Genomic DNA, 17,744 nt, shown 5'->3' with positions numbered 1-17,744 from the left:
GGCGGGCGTGTGCGCGTGCGCGGGCAGTGCGGGCTGGCGGCGCGCTTCCCGCGGGGCGTCGGTGGCGCGAGGTCGCTGCCCAGGCGTGGGCTTTGTTAAACGCCGGACCCGAGCGGGAAAAGGAAACTGAAAAGTGAATCTGATCCCGGACTAGGCGGAGTCCAGTTCCAGGAAACGGAAACTTCTGCGAGAGCTAGTAGGGCCCCAGCGGTGGCTGAGGAACCCGGGGTGGGGGCGGGGAAGGGCACGTTTACGGACCTCCCGGTGGGTGGCTGGGTGTGGAATTTGCAGCTGGCCCCCTGGACTTCGGCCTGGGCCCTGCCCCTGTCTCACTGAGCCTGCGTGGCGCTCGAGCAGCCTCATTTATTTTTGAATTTAACGCCAGGAGATTGTTGAGCGTTATTTTTGTCATAAGGGTGGCAGCGATGCTCTTCCCAGTTTACCACATCCTAAGCTCAAACTGACGTCTCTGCTTCCAGTCTTGATTCAAAAAACAAATAAACAAAAAACAAAACACAGGTGCAATGCTGTGCACCCGTGCCATTATTTCTGTTGGGTAAATTTAAAGAGATTTTGGGGTCAAAATGCATATACGTTTGAAAAGTTGATAGGTATTGCAGAATAGCTTTGCAAAGAGGTGTATACACCTCCACTCACACTTGTGCGAGAATGCTTGTCTTCTGTGCCTTTGCCAACCGTACTCCCCATAATAAGATTCTAGTAAAGATGGGGGTGGTATTGGTAATCTAAGCGGGAAATGCCAAATACCCATAAACCAAAATTTTGGCCTCTCTTGAATACATTCTCCTAAAACAAATCATACTGAACAACTGCCAAGAACCAGACTTTGTTCAAGGCACTGTCAATTTGGCAATGATGAAAATAGAGGACCTAGCTTTATGGAGTTGTCTTCTAGTATGGAAGATAAATATATAAAGTACAAATAAAATATTATACATCAGATGGTGCTATGGAGAAAAAGCATAGAGAGGTTTTGACCCAGGGTGATTTTTGCTAGTATAAATGTTTGTTTGGGCAGGTTTCACTGAGAAACTTGCAATTGAGAAAATATCTGAAGTGGGGGAAGAAGTGAGCATGAGCTAGAGAAGAATGTTCCAGGCATGGGAAACAATAAGTGCAAATCCCTGGATGTGGGAGCATACTTGGCATGCATCGATGGTGTGGTTGGAGTGGTGAGAGCAGAAAAAGTCATAAGAATATAGATCAGAGAGGTAACCTGGTGGACCTGAAGGCTATTGTAATGTTTATCTGAAGTGAGAAGCCACATTTTAGAAAAGGTACTGAAAGGGTTTTTTTCCCTTCCAACTTTTTTATTTAAATTCAAGTTAGTTAACATGTCGTGGGATATTGGTTTCAGGAGAAGAATTCAGTGATTCATCATTTACATACAACACCCAGTGCCCATTATAACAAGTGCCCTCCTTAATCCCCATCACCCATTTAGCCCATCCCCTGACACCACCAAACCCCCAGTTTGTTCTCTTATGGTTTGTTCCCTCTTTTTTTCCCACTCCCATATGTTCATCTGTTTTGTTTCCTAAATTCCACGTATGAGTGAAACCATATGGTATTTGTGTTTCTCTGACTGACTTATTTTGCTTAGCATAGTACACTCTGGCTCTATCCACATCATTGCAAATGGCAAGATTTCATCCTTTTTTGATGGCTGAGTAATATTCCAGTGTGTGTGTGTATGGGTACGTGTGTATGTGTGTGTGTGTGTGTGTGTGTGTGTGTGTGTGTATACACCACCTCTTCTCTATCCATTCATCAGTCTTTGGACATTGGGCTCTCTCCATAGTTTAGCTATTGTTGATAATGCTGCTATAAACATCAGGGAGCATGTACCCCTTCAAATCTGTATTTTTGTATCCTCTGGTAATTACAGAGTAGTGAAATTGCTGGATCATAGGGTAGTTCTATTTTTAACTTTTTGAGGAATCTCCTTACTGTGTTCCAGAGTGGCTATACCAGTTTGCATTTCCACCAACAGTATAAGAGATTTCCCCTTTCTCTGCAACCTTGCCAATATCCGTTGTTTTCTGTGTTGTTAATTTTAGCCATTCTGATGGATGTGAGGTCGTACCTCATTGTAGTTTTGATCTGTATTTTCCTGATGATGGGTGATGTTGAGCATCTTTCCATGTGTCTGTTAGACATCTGAATTCTTCTTTGGAAAAATGTCTACTCATGTCTTCTGTTGCCCATTTCTTAACTGGATTATTTGTTTTTTGGATGTTGAATTGGATAAATTCTTTATAGATTTTGTGTACTAACCCTTTATCAGATATGTCATTTGCAGATATCATTTCCCATTCCCTAGACTGTCTTTTAGTTTTGTTGATTGTTTCCTTTGTGATGCCAAAGATTTTTATCTTGATTAAGTCCTAATAGTTCATTTTTGCTTTTGTTTCCCTTGCCTCTGGCAACATGTCTAGTGAGAAGTGGCTACATCCAAGGATTTTGATGGTTTCCTATCTCACATTTAGGTGTTTTATCCATTTTGAATTTATTTTTGTGTATGGTGTAAGGAAGTTGCCTTATTTCATTCTTCCTCATGTTGCTGTCCAGTTTTCCCAACACCTTTTTTGAAGAGACTGCTTTTTTTCATTGGATATTCTCTCCTGTTTGGTTGAAGGTTAGTTGACCATATAGTTGTGGGTCCATTTCTGGAATTTCTATTCTATTCAGTTCATCCATGTGTCTGTTTTTGTGCCAGTACCACTGTTTTGTGCCATCTTGATGATGACAGCTTTGTAATATATTTTGAGGTTCAAAATTGTGATGCCTCCAGCTTTGCTTTGCTTTTTCAGGATTGTTTTTGGCTAGTTGAGGTCTTTTTTGGTTCCAAATAAATTTTAGGATTGTTTGTTCTAGCTCTGAGAAAATGCTGGTGGTGTTTTGATAGGGATTCCATTAAATGTGTAGATTGCTTTGGGTAGTATAGACATTTTAAAAATGTTTGTTCTTCCCATCCATGAGCATGAAATGCTTTTCCATTTCTTTGTGTCTTCCTCAATTTCTTTAATAAGTATTCTATAGTTTTCAGTGTGCAGATCTTTTACCTCTTTATTTAGGTTTATTACTAAGCATCTTAATGTTTTAGGTGCAGTTATAATCAATTCCTTGATTCCTTTTTCTGCAGCTTCATTATGGATGTATGGAAATATAGTAGATTTCTGTACTTTGATTTTATATCCTGTGACTTTGCTGAATTCATGTGTTAGTTCTAGCAAATTTCTGCAGTCCCTTTGGGTTTTCTACATAGAGTATCATGTCATTTTCAAATAGTGAAAGTTTGACTATAAACATTGGGGTGGATGTGCCCCTTTGAAACAGCATACCTGAATCCCTTGGATAAATACATAGTAGTGCAATTGCTGGGTAGTTGGGTATTTCTATTTTTAATTTTTTGAAGAACTCCATACTATTTTCTGGAGTAGCTGCACCAGTTTGCATTTCTACCAGTAATGCAAAAAGGGTTCTTCTTCCTCCTCATCTTTGCCAACATCTATTGTTGCCTGAGTTGTTAATGTTAGCCATTCTGACAGGTGTGAGGTGGTATCTTATCATGGTTTTGATCTGTATTTCCCTGATGATGAGAGATATTGAGCATTTTTTCATGTGTCTGTTAGCCATTTGGATGTCTTCTTTGGAAAAGTGTCTATTCATGTCTTTTGCCCATTTCTTAACTGGATTATTTGATTTTGGGGTGTTGAGTTGATTAAGTTCTTTATAGATTTGGGATATTAACCCTCTATCTGATATGTTATTTACAAATATCTTCTCCCATTCTCTCAGTTCCCTTTTAGTTTTGCTGATTGTTTCCTTCACTGTGCAGAAGCTTTTTATCTTGATGAGGTTCCAATAGTTCATTTTTGCTTTTGTTTCCCTTGCCTCGGAAGACATGTCAAGTAAGAAGTTGGTGCGGCTTACATCAAAGAGGCTGTTGCCTTATTCTCCACTAGGATTTTGATGGCTTCCTGTCTTACGTTTAGGTTTTTCATCCATTTTGAGTTTATTTTTGGAAAGTAGTTCCAGGTTCATTCATTTGGATGTTGCTGTTCAATTTTCCCAACACCGTTTGCTGAAGAGACTGTATTTTTTTCCCTTGGATAGTCTTTCCTGCTTTGTCAAAGATTAGTTGGCCATACATTTGTGGGTCCATATCTGGGTTCTCTGTTGTGTTCTATTGCTCTTTGTGTCTATTTTTGTGGCAGTACCATACTGTCTTGATGATTACAGCTTTATAATAGAGTTGAAGTTCAGAATTGTGATGCCTCCAGGTTTGGTTTTCTTTTTTCAGGATTGCTTTGACTATTCAGGGTCTTTTTTGGTTCCATACAAATTTTAGGATTATTTGTTCTAGCTCTGTGAAGAATGCTGGTGAAGAATTTTGATAGGGATTGCACTAAATGTGTAGATTGCTTTGGGTAGTATCGACATCTTAACAATATTTGTTCTTCCAATCCATGAGCATGGAATGTTTTTCCTTTTTTGTGTGTATGCGTCTTCTTTAATTTCTTTCATAAGCTTTCTGTAGTTTTCAGTGTATGGGTTTTCACCTCTTTGGTTAGGTTTATATCTATTTTTTTAATGGTTTTTTAGTGCTATCGTAAATGAGACCAATTCCTTGATTTCTCTTTCTGTTGCTTCATTATTGGTGTATGGAAACACAACTGATTTCTGTACATTGATTTTATATCCTAAACCTTTGCTGAATTCATGGATCAGTTTTAGCAGTTTCTTGGGTTTTCCAGATAGAATATCATGTCGTCTGAGAAGAGTGTAAGTTTGACTCTTTTCTTGCCAATTTGGATGTCTTTTATTTCTTTGTGGTGTTTGATTGCTGAGTCTAGGACTTCCAACAGTATGTTGAATAACAGTGGTGAGAGTGGACATCCTTGTCATGTTCCTGACCTTAAGGGGAAAGCTCTGTTTTTCTTCATTGAGGATGATATTAGTGGTGGGTTTTCACATATGGCTTTTATGATCTTGAGGCATGATCCTTCTGTCCCTACTTTCTTGAAGGCTTTTATCAAGAAAGGGTGCTGGGAGCTCATGGGTGGTTCAGTCGGTTAAGTGTCTGACTTTGGCTCAGGTCATGATCTCGTGTTTCTGAGTTCAAGCCCCATGTCAGGCTCTGTGCTGACAGCTCAGAGCCTAGAGCCTGCTTCAGATTCTATGTCTCCCTCTCTCTCTGCCCCTTCCCTGCTTATGCTCTGTCCTCTCTCTCCCTAAAAAAAATATATATATATATATATAAATATATTTAAAAAAGGGTGCTGTATTTTGTTAAATGCCTTTCCTACATCTATAGAGAGGATTATGTGGATCTTATCCTTACTTTTATTAATGTAGTATATCACTTTGATTGACTTGCAAATATTGAGCCACCCCTGCAGCCCAGGAATAAATCCCACAGTCTTTTTTGTCCTTGTCAATTTGTGACCCACTCTGTGATCTATTCTGAGGAATGTTCCATATGCACTTGAAAAGAATGTGTATTCTGTTGCTTTAGGATGAAATGTTCTGAATGTATCTGTTAAGTAAAGTTAGTCCAGTATGTCATTCAAAGTCATTGTTTTCCTGTTGATTTTCTGCTTAGATGATCTGTTCAGTGCTGTAAATGGTGTGTTAAAGTCCCCTACTATTATTGTATTGTTATCAATGAGTTTATGTTTGTGATTAATTGATTTATATATTTAGGTGCATTGGAGACATAAATATTACAATTGTTAGATCTTCTTGATGGATAGACCTCTTAATTATGATGTAATGCCCTTCTTCATCTTTTGTTACAGTCTTTTGTTTAAAATCTAGTTTGTCTGAGATACTTAGGGCTACTCTGACTTTCTTTTGACATCCATTAGCATGATAGATGGTTCTCTATTCCGTCACATTCAATCTGCAGGCGTCTTTAGGTCTAAAATGAGTCTCTTTAGGCAGCATGTACATGGGTCTTGTTTTTTTCTTTTTATCCATTCTAATACCATATGTCTTTTGATTCAAGCATTTATTCCATTTACATTCAGAGTGATTGTTGAAAGATATGAATTTAGTGCCTTTGTATTACTTGTAAAACTAGTGTTTCTAGTGGTCTTCTCTGTTCTTTTCTAGTCTTTGCTGCTTTTGGTCTTCCCTTATCCCTACTCAAAGTGCCCCCTTTAATATTTCTGGCAGGGCTGGCTTAGTGGTTATAAACTCCTTTAGTTTTTGTTTGTCTGAGAAACTTAAAAAAATTTTTTTTAATGTTTATGTATTTTTGAGAGAAAGAAAGAGCATGAGCAGGGAAGGAGCAGAGAGAGAGAGACACATACAGAATCCGAAGCAGACTCCAGGCTCTCAGCTGTCAGCACAGAGCCTGATGTGGGGCTCAAACTCACAATCTGTGAGACCATGACCTGAGCCAAAGTCCAGCGCTTAACTGAAGGAGTCACCCAGGTGCCCGTCCGTTACGGTATTTTTAAATTCAGCCTGACTAGATTTTAGTTCTCTTATATCTGCAGTAAGGGATTCTTTAGTGTCTACTATGCTTTTTTCAAGCCCAGCTAGTATCCCTATAATTATTTTAAATTCTAGTTCACACACCTTACTTATATCTGTATTGATTAAATCCCTGGCCATTACTTCTTCCTATTCTTTCTTTCGGGGTGAATTCCTCCATCTTGTCATTTTGTCTAGAAAAAGAAAAGAAAAGAAAAGAAAAAGCTACATCCAAGGTGTGTTTTGGTCTGCTTGCTTAAAGAAGCTAGATCCAAAAAAATAAAATTAAAAAATTGAAAATTAAAAAATAAAAATATAAGATATAAAAAATAAAAATCTAGCTAGATCCTATTTTCCCTACAGCTGAAGCTTTGCAGCCCTCAATGATCAGTAGACTTGGTACATGTGAAGAGTTTGTGCTGGCCTTATGGAGAAGGGGCCTGTTGCATTGATTCCCAGGTGGACTTGCCCTAGTGGAGATGCATCTTCAGGGTGCAGAAGGGCAGGGTTTGGTGTAAGTGTCTTGGTGGTGCTGTTTTGTTCACTGAAGTTGGTCAGTTGCCTGGGTCTCTCATCCTTGGAGTGGGGAGTTTACGTCCACCTGCCACTCTTAAGGAAGCCCTCACAGGAGAGCAAAGAGTCACCCCTCTTGTGTCCCCAGCTTCCATCAGATCCCTGCCTTCACCCTGTCTGTGAACAAGCTGTCTGCCTACCAGGGGGCACAGTACTCCTATGTTTTATCTCAAGTGCAGAGATGGATTTCAAAACTCCAAACTTTAGGGGCTTATGCAGCATGGCCCCTTGCTGATCCTCTGGTGGAGGGTCTCGCTGCACTTTTCCTAGAAAAGCAGTTGCATGAGCATGCAGCAGCTTGGAGTTTATGGTAAAGTGCAGCCGAAGGCTGGCACTGAGGCTCACTGCCCTCAGCTGGTGTCCCCATTCCTGTGCTGGGGAACAGTGTAGCACCTTGGCACCACCAGTTCTTCTGTCCCCAGAGTGGCCGTGCTGCTACTCCTAAATGCAATCCAAACAGGGGAACTGTTTCTCCCTGTGTGACCCAGGGTATCCTCAGACCACGCCACCTGCTCCTGGGTCTCAGCCCTCCTTTCCCACAGGGTCACCACTAAACCTGCCAGGCACAACCCCAGCGATGGTACAGACTTCTAAAACTTCAGATTTTACACTCACCTGCTTATAATAACTTGCAGTAGTCTCATAAACAGGGCTCTCTCCCCTCCACAGACCCACAGTTCTTATCTCCCCCAAATCAACTCTGCAGCTCCTACCTTCCATGAGGTGGTCATTTTTCTACTTGTAGATTTGTAGTTTTGTTCTCTCAGTCCTTAGATAGATTTCTTGGGTGTTCAGAATGGTTTTGATATTTATCTAGCTGTGTTTGAGGGATGAGGCAAGCTTAGGGTCCTCCTACTCCTCCGCCATCTTAACTCCTCTCGCCAGAATGGTTTGCTGTGGGCAAGAAAAGTAAAACCAGAATTTCCTCCTTCCTAAGGATTGGGAAAAATTTGTTAGTGTGCCAGTGTTTGAGAAAATTTTCAGGGCAGGTGGGTGGCTCAGTTGTTTGAACTGTCCACCTCTTGATTTCAGCACCAGTAATGATCCCAGGGTTGTGGGATCAAGCCCCATGTTGGGCTCCACTCTGAGTGTGGAGCTTTTTTAAGATTCTCTGCCTCTCCCTCTCCCTCTGCCCCTCTCCCCTGCTCTCTCTAAAATGTAAAATTTTAAAAAAATTTTCAGTGTATTGATCATGCTTTTTCCTTCTTTGTTCCTACTTCTTTTCCTTCTTTTCTTTCAGCTGCATTTGGGCCAAGAGATTGTCTTTACTTACTAAATTTTAAATGGATAGCAACTAAGCAATCAGAAGTAAACATCATAGGAAAAAAATCCTGGTTATATACTTATATTGTTAGGAATTCAAATTCAGAAAGACAAAAACCATCTGTAAAAAATTTAAAGAATATACTTTTCAAGTTTGAGGAGAAACAAAGATCTGACTAGTGGATGGGTGTTAAACATACTGAAATTACTAGATGAAATTTAAATATCAATCTTTTTTTCAGAGAATGTTGGATTAGGTGCATTCTTGGTATAATCAGTAGTGCATTGTCTTATGAATTCTTATCAAGATGTGATATATACAGAAACTAGAGAAAAAGGGAAATAGAAAGTGAAACATGGCAAGTGATCTGAAATCTGCTTGAGAAACTGAAATTAAGTAGTAACTCCTCTATGAAATAAATATAAGGCAGAATTCTCAACCTTGGAAAGTCTTAATATTTGAACTGGATAAGTCTTAGTTGTGGGAACCTGTCCAGCATTGTGGGATGTTTAAGGAGCATCTTTTTTTTTTTTGAGACAGAGTTTTAACCCACTAGATGACAGCAGCACCCTGCAGTTGTGACCAAAAAAATTGCCTCCATAAGTTAGCAAAAAGCAACTTTTAAAAAAATTTTCTGAGGCACAAAATTTTCCTCTCCCCTGTTATGTCCACTCCCATTAAAAATCACTGCTATAAATAATGCCCTCACTTATACACCAAATTTATCTGAATTGATCTTCACAGCACAGTCTGAAAGACCTAGGAGGTGGGCTTCAGGTAGAAGAGGAATGGTCAGATACAGATAAAGAGCTGTTGGGGGAGGTCTTGGATTTCAGGAGGAGGCCTGGGTGAAAGGAGGGATCTCAAGGGAATGTCCCAGGAGGTCTAATCCTTTCATCATGGACTCCAGAACTGAGGTGGCTGTATCACATTTGACGTGGCTGGCGACAAGCTACAGACAGTGGGCTCAGACTGTGGGTGGGTCATTCAAGTTGGGCAAGCTATAAGTAGGGGTCCTTAGTCCCAATCCAGTTCCAGCTCTGGCAGCATCATGGGCATGGAGACATTGGTGGCTAGGATGATCCCCAAGGAGCTGGAGCATGAAGGAAAGTGTAGATAGCAATTAGGAAAGACCTGAGCTGGAGTACCTTAACAGTAGTGACTGTCAGGACCTATAATCTGGCCTAATTTAGGGGTACACGAGAGACTCCCTGCTCACCTGGAGAAATTTTTAAGTGGGAGTAACCTTAAATAAGGACACTAAACAAAGGAAACAATCAACAAAAATAAAAGACAGCCTAGGGAACAGGAAAAGATATTTGCAAATGACATATCTGATAAAGGGTTAGTATCGAAAATCTGCAAAGAACTTTTCCAACTCAGTATCCAAAAAACAAATAATCCAGTTAAGAAATGGGCAGCAGAAGACAAGAGTAGACATTTTTCCAAAGAGCAATTCCAGATGGCTAACAGACACATGGAACGATGCTCAACATCACTCATCATCAGGGAGATGCAGATCAAAACCACAATGAGATTCCATCTCACACCTGTCAGAATGGCTAAAATCAACAACACAGAAAACAACAGATGTTGGCAAGGTTGCAGAGAAAGGGGAGCCCTCTTGCACTGTTAGAGACCATTTGTTAGTGCCTGGAAATATCCCTGTGTAAGCTTAGCAATAGCATTTTCAATACCAAAGAGCATCTGTTTTCCTGGATGTGCTGCTTGTTATCCTTCTCTGCAGACAACCAGCCTGTCCCACACTTCAGAGTTACTGAGCCCTGGGAAGTGCAGAGATCTTTCCCAGAGTAGGGAGGGATGGAATAGAGACATGGTATTAGGTTATAAGACACTCTAGTAACCATTATCTCTGGAGATTGTCCAACACACCACACACAAACACATCACATACTCCAGAAATTTATTTTGCCTCAATGAATTCTGCTTTCTAGGTGCAAATGATACATAACAATACCAGGAAGAGTTGCCTAATAAAGAATGAAGCAACCACCCAACAATTATTTACCTTTAATATTTTTCACTCTGGGAGAATTGGCAGCACACAGGATATTTCCCCAAACACACGCACTTTAAGATATCATTCTTGTTAAATCTAATCTTTTGTGTTAGTGATAAAGCAGTTGGGCAGATGGCTTCTATGTGACTCTAATGCCTACTCTCAAAGATACAAAGTTTGCTTCCCCTGCAGTTCCTGGAGGATTTCAGTAGAAATCCAAAGTACTATCAGATATTTCTCTGAATTCCTTGGGGATTTGTAATTTCGTGGATTAGGGGTCCCCACCAAGGAATGTAGGGAGCTTCTAGAAGTTGGAAAAGGGACAAGAATGATTGCCCCCTAGAGCCTCTGGAAGCAGTGTGGCTGTGCCAACACCTTGATTTCAATCCACTGAGGCCCATTTCAGTCTTCTGACCTCAAGAACTATAAGATGATAAATTTGTATGGTTTTAAGCTACTAATTTTGTGGTAATTAATTATAGCCACAATAGGAAATTAATACATCTTCCCCCAAAACAAATACAGAAATGGAAAAACAGTAACATTGTTTCCTTATTTTTTTCCTTTTAAAAATATTACTTGGGTTGCAATGCCTTTTAATAAAATGTCATAGTCAAAGGTGATTGCTAGTGATAGTCTCTCAGATCATATAGCAACCTTTTCATGTTTTTTGATGTAACTAGATCAATACCAGCAAATGACTGAATAAATAGTGCTTCAAACCAGATGGCATAAAACAAGAGAACTGCTTGGAACAACTCAACAAATTACATTCCAACTTCTTCATGGAGAAAGCTGACCTTTAATTGACTCTGTTCTTGTTTTACTGTTTTTCCTCACTAGATTGTAAACTGCATTAGGTTTGGGGAAAATGTCTGCTTTCAGTGAACTTGAGGTAGACCACATCTGTCCATTCCTAGTTCCTAGAAGAATGTGCTGGCCCTCCTGACATCTTATGACCACAAGATAGGGCTTAGATCCCTGTGTTAATTTCCAAACCCAACAAATCAAGATCACCTAAATAACAAGAATCCCAATCCCACTCCCTAAGTATACTTAATTATAGGAGTAGGTTCTAAAATCCTCTAAGCAAAATGGGAGCATAGAAAGGGAGAGTAGAACTACCCAATGGGACAAAAGAAAGGGGGACCATGGTCAGGCTGGCCCACTAGGGAAGCCTAGGTTCACTTAAAGGGAAGAGTGGCTATTAGACAAACCTTTTTCTTCCTGGAGGTGATAACCTAAGGCACGAGAACCTCTTAGACTTGTCCTTGACAGAACTACCTGATGGTAGGGGATTTCTCTGACATGTACCATCTCACTTTAGGACAATGTGCACTGCATACAAGAGGGTAAAACTCCATCACGGAACAATCTTTATTGCCAGATACGAGGCCGAGGCCGATGAGACATTTTGTCCTGAGATTCCCTTAATTCCTTCCCAGCTTGGGCACAATGAGAAACACTAAGACATTTCACCTTATTTTGTTTTTGTGCTCACAAGACAAGTAGCAAAAGCCACCTGGAATCACACTGGTTTCAGTATTGAACTTTGCCACTTGCTGTGTGATCATGAGCTGGATGGCTCGCCATTTTTTAAAGGTTGTTTGTTTACTGTAATCTCGACACCCAATGTGGGGCTTGAACTCACATCCCTGAGATCAAGAGTCACATGCTGTTTCCACTGAGCCAGCCAGGCACCTTGGTTCACTTTCCTAAGCTACAAATCCTTGCCTATGGAATCAGGATAGCAATAGATCTTGCCCCATGGGGTCATGGTGAAGTGAAATGGAATAACACTTGGAAAGCATCTCATTCTTCTCATACTGAAGAGCATTCAGTAACTGTGGGTGTTATTTTCATGATGTATGATAAGTCCCTCCACCTGTGCAGTGGGAAGTCTGTGCTCACCTCCAGCTGGGCCCTTTCCCTATTATAATTTGGGGAATTATGTCATGTCTCTGACTGTGTAGCTGCTAAGGCAGAGAGCACTCTGCTGTGATCCTCAGGCCAGGGCAGTCTAGATCTTCCTACCTTAAGGTCCAAGTCAGGAATCCCTGGGCATACCCATACAGGGAGTCTGGCAAAGCCTCTTGGACGTTAAGCATCTAGCTCTTCCCTTACAAGGACTGACCTGTGTGGGGGAGAAGAGGTTTTGCAGTGGGGATCACTTCTCAGCTCTCTCCTAGTTCTGTATCAGATGGGATGCTTCTAGCAGACCAGTTGAGTTTTCAGGTGAAAACATTTTCTGCAAGGCACCAGCTCTAACCTAACTCTGAAAAAAGGAACGGAAATGTAAGCAAACACTGAAATAAAGGGTAGAAGTTTGCACTATGTGCAATACGGCTTTGGAATTATTTTTAATTGAAATAGTTGACATATTATATTAATTTCAAGTGTAAAACATAGTAATTCGACATTTATCTACATTATATAATTAATGATTACCACAGTGAGTCTGTACCAATATGTCACCAAAGTTGTTACAATATTATTGATTATATTCCCTGTGCTGTACTTTCTATCCCCATAACTTATTTGTTTTATAACTGAAGGGTTTAACCTCTTCATCCCTTTCACCTATTGGCACCAAGGGATAGTGTGTCTGAGAAACAAAGCAAGTGTTTATCTTGTGATCACTGTGAATTTGGCAGCAATCCTGGGTCTGTGGGGCTCTGACTTAGCTGATTAGGTATGCAGGATATTACCCACTGTGTCTTTGGCATAAACACACCTATGAACTACACAGGACAGCAGCATTAAAGAGAAAGGAAACAGCCATTATAAATGTGTCTGTGTGTGTGTGTGTGTGTGTGTGTGTGTGTGTGTGTGTGTTTACAAATAGCAAAGAGCAATGAAAACTAAACAGGAAACTCACTTTGAATGGATGGGGTTTCTGTTTGAAGAAATGAATCCTAATGAGTCCAATATCAGAATTCCAGGACCACATCTGTGTTTGATTGACCAGATGGGTGAGTCAAACTCTAGGAATTGCCTTATCAGTTAAATAAGCTTTGAGTAGAAAACTCCTTGGGAATCTTTAAAAAGAAAAAAAGAAGAAGGGCACCCAGATGGCTCAGTTGGTTGGGCGGCCAACTGCGGCTCAGGTCATGATTTTGCAGTTTGCAGATATGGCCCCGCTTTGGGCTCTGTGCTGACAGCTCGCTCAGAGCCTGGAGCCTGCTTCGGATTCTGTGTCTCCTCTCTCTGCCCCTACCCCATTCATGCTTTGTTTCTCTCTGTCTCTCAATAATAAATAAATGTAAAAAAAATTTTTTTAATAAAAAAAGAAGAGAAGAGAAAGAGAAAGAAGAAAAAAACTGACATGTGAGCTAATCTCTAGTCCAGCAAATCAGAATCTCTGGCAGTGAGGCCCAGGCATCAGAATTATCAGTAATTTATTTTATTATTTTTAACACTTATTTATTTTGAAAGAGCATGCAAGCAGGGGAGAGGCAGAGGGAGAATGGGAGAGAGAGAGAATCCCAGGCAGGCTCCGCACTGTCAGCACAAGCCTGATTTGGGGCTCAAACTTAAAAACCATGAGAGAGGGACCTGAGCTGAAATCAAGAGTCAGACACTTAACCGACTGAGCTACTGATAATTTCTAATTGCAGCTGAAGTTTAGAATTCTACAGTAGGCTAGAAAGCATAAGTTCCACTACTTATGTCATTTTCATAACTCTGTGAAGTCCTCAGATGTTTAGGGAACCTGAAGTTCAAACATGTCGCTGGGGTGTTGGAGGCAGCCTTCAGTGCCATTAGCTCCTTATTTTTTTCAAACGTCAGCAAGCCATGAACGGTCATTAGTTATATGCAGGCTGCTCTTTTGGTACCTGGATATGACATATTTCCTCTTCTCAAGTGACTTCCTATGTAGGTGGAAAGACAGATTCATAAGCATTAATTCAAATGCAGTAAACATCGGTTGCCCTATGTACAGAAAAAACTTTCTTCGGTTAACTCTTGATCTTTCAGCTGAAGCCTTTGGCAGAATCATAGTCCTGCTGGCTCTCCATTTAGTGAACACCCCCAAGAACGTATGCTGCGACTGGCCCTGGCCCTGCTAAGGCAGGTTTTTGAAGCTACTCATGCAATGTGCAGTGATGCTGGCTGCACATACTAAGGCTCCCAGAAGACCCTGGCCTGGGACCACCCAACCACATCTGTATCTCAAGGCACAGTAATCCTGCAGAAGCAGATAAGAGAGAATACGTGTCTGTGAAGTGCCGGTTGACCTCCAACTTGGTATTCTAGAAATAGGAAGTTGTATAGAATAGGGCCCAATGTTTGGTATTATATCCTTAGTGTCCACTCAAGTGTGAGTTTGTTTCAGGTGACTTGGTAGTTGTACCTCCTCCTGAAGGTCATCAGTTGTTCAATGGCCTGTAGGTGAGATCTAGATCCTTACTTTTCCAGGCAAATACCATCTGAGAACAGAACAGACTCAAAGAAGCTGAGGTACCGAGTTAGATCATACCCATTTCCTCTCAGGGAGTTGGCTGATCAGATACCCTTTATGGCACCAAAATTGGAAGCAAAACTGAATGTTCTTCCACAGGTGAGCGATGACTAAACTGTGGTACCTCCATACAGTGGAGTATTATTCAGCAGTTAAATGGGCTATCAAGCTACAAAGACATGAAGGAACATTAAATGCATATTGCTACATGAAAGAAGCATCTAAAAGGGCTACATATTGTATAATTCCAATTATATGACATTCTGGAGAAGGCCAAACTATAGAAATAATGAAGAGGTCAGTCCTTACTAGAGGTTTAGGGGGAATGGTAAAAGTGGAGCCCAGGGCATTTTTAGGGCAGTGAAACTCTTCTTATGATAGTGTAATGGTAGACACTTGATGTTATGAACAATATAAAGAATGAAATGTACTGGAAACTATGGACTTTAGGAATAATGTATCAATATTGCTTGGTTCATTAGTTGGAACTAATATGCCACACAAAAGCAAGACGTTAGTAAAACAGCAGGTCTTAAGGATTAACTTGCTTCTAATTAACATTCCTTACTTACTGACCTAAATCCCTTAATCTGCAACAGAACTAATTTACTTTGAGATTTGCAGACCACTGGCCTTGAGGAGGGAAGAACCAGAACTTTTCCCAGGCCCCAGAGGCCAGCAAGTCTGTTTGAGGCTGACTCAGCTTTCAGATTAGCCCAGCAATTTTTTAGCAACATGTTTTTCTTTTTTTGGGCACACAAATGATTTTACTGACTTCCCTTTGTGTATCCATAGACATTGCCTTCCTTTGTAAGAAGGAACAGAGTACTCCTGTACATCATAAAACAAGAACCAGACTCCCTCACACACACCCAAGCACTAAGATAACTTTTGTAGCTGACATCATGGAATCTGCACATAATCAAGAAATGTTGCAGGCCACTGCACTCCCTTTGCTGATTAACTACCCTAAACCCCCTTAAAAACCCCTGAGCCAGGCAGAAACCTCAGCGTACCTTCTCCCTAGATTGCTGGCCTCCTGAAACTCTTATTCTCAAATTCCTTTCCAATCAAAAACTCATCTCTTTTTTTCTTTTCTTTTTTCTTTTTATTTTAGAGGATGAGAGAGAGCACACAAGCAGGGGAGAGAGGCAGAAGGATTGAGAGGGAAAAAATCTTAAGCGGGCTCTAACCTGGGCGCCAAGCCCAATGTGAGGTTCCATCCTATGATCCTGGGTTCATGATGTGAGCTGAAATCAAGAGTTGGATTCAACTGACTGAGCCACCCAGGTGCCCCAAAAACTTGTCCCTTGAGTAATGGCCTTTCTAGGGACTGGCAGACAAACTTGGGTTCCATAACATTATTTATACGAGGGAAACTGTAGGAGGGATCAGGGTGTGGAAGAAGCAGGTATATTAGAACTCTGCACTTTCTGTGCATTTTTTCTATAAGCCTAAAAGTGTTCTAAAAATAAAATTTATTAAGTGAAAAAAAAGAGTTGCAGTAAGGGAGGGAGAGGGTGCAATTGGAGAGGGTGATAATGATGATGGTAATAGGGAAGTAGCTCTGAAGATCTGCAAATGTCTGAAAGCTTAGTCGCAAATTTTTGTGTAAATACATACACAGATCACACACACACACACACACACACACGCACACACATGTATTTACAAATAGGAAAGAGCTCATAGAAAGGCAGAGCTGGAGACAAAGGTGGGGATAAATAGACGACACATTAGAAGCCTATGCACACAATATCCTGACTTTGTGGCTTTTAACATCCTGGCCATAGGGATTCCAGCACCCGAGGACTGAAAACCAAGAGCCATCCTCAACTTCTGCCCAGGGTAACCTATGGTTTCACGATCATATATTTACATTGTGGCTTCAGCCCGCCCCTACCCAAACCAGTGAAGATGGCCAGGATGGTTCCTGCAAGAACCTTGTAAGGCCAAAAACTCTGCCTCCCAACTGGCAGGAGTCCCTTGGATGAATAGAAACAACTCCTGTCTGAGGCTGCCCTAACAGTGACCCATAACCTCTGCAAACATAAAAAGAAAAGACACCCCTAACCCCCATGGGGTTGCCATTTCTGGGGCTGCCCAGTCTCCTCCCTTTTTGAGAGTGTACTGTCCTTAATAAACTGCTTTGGGTTTGCTACTTTCCTTCTGGCATCTTCATTGAAGCGCAGATCCCCACATGAAAATGTCCTGGGTAATCTAAGAACCCATATCTCCATTCACATAATGCAGACTCCCATTGGTAGCAGGGCCTTGAATAACGAACATGTCTATTTCAATTTCTTTTGTGGTTTTTTGTCAAACTGCAAAGAACCACCTTTTTCCATATTACTTAAATAAGACTGGCCGTAAACCCCTACAAAACTACAAAACCAGACACAAAACCTAAAATTCCCATTCTATGTCTCATAAATGATCAGCTGAACAATTTGTCCCCATGATCAATCAGAACAAAATACCTGTTAATGTAACTCAACTAAATTTCTAAATTTCTCTTCCTCACACAATACTGAAATTTGATTTCCTACTAGTAGGTTTTACAAGTATGGGAATGCTAAACAATCCCTCTCAAAATGGCTGACAATAAGGAAAGTTATTTCCTGATCTACCACCCACTCCCTGCTCCTGACACCCAGTTCTTTCTAGCCTTGTTTACACTTCCACTAAAAGAATGGGTTTTCCCTCTTTAGTTTTCGTTTCTCTGCTACCAGTGGGAGTTTGCATTATGTGGATGGAGATACGGGTTCTTGGATTACTCAGGAAATTTTCACGTGAGGATCCGCGCTTCAATGAAGACGCCAGAAGGAAAGTAGCAAACCCAAAGCAGTTTATTAAGGACAGTACACTCTTCTTCTCTTCTCTTCTCTTCTCTTCTCTTCTCTTCTCTTCTCTTCTCT

The 17,744-nt window shown here is 40.8% G+C and overlaps 1 long non-coding RNA gene across 1 annotated transcript in view; it reads left to right on the top strand.

The window, feature by feature from the left end:
* Positions 1 to 6: 6 nt before the first annotated feature.
* The window catches only part of LOC115273200, a 24,382-nt gene continuing 6,644 nt past the window's right edge, over positions 7 to 17,744 (top strand). The window contains exon 1 of the long non-coding RNA XR_003900737.1: positions 7 to 196. This is a non-coding gene — a long non-coding RNA (uncharacterized LOC115273200). The remainder of the gene's footprint in view (positions 197 to 17,744) is intronic.

The sequence above is a fragment of the Suricata suricatta genome, chromosome 2 (genome assembly GCF_006229205.1).
Source record: "Suricata suricatta isolate VVHF042 chromosome 2, meerkat_22Aug2017_6uvM2_HiC, whole genome shotgun sequence".
NCBI lineage: Eukaryota > Metazoa > Chordata > Mammalia > Carnivora > Herpestidae > Suricata > Suricata suricatta.
This window is presented reverse-complemented; position numbering and strand designations above follow the sequence as displayed.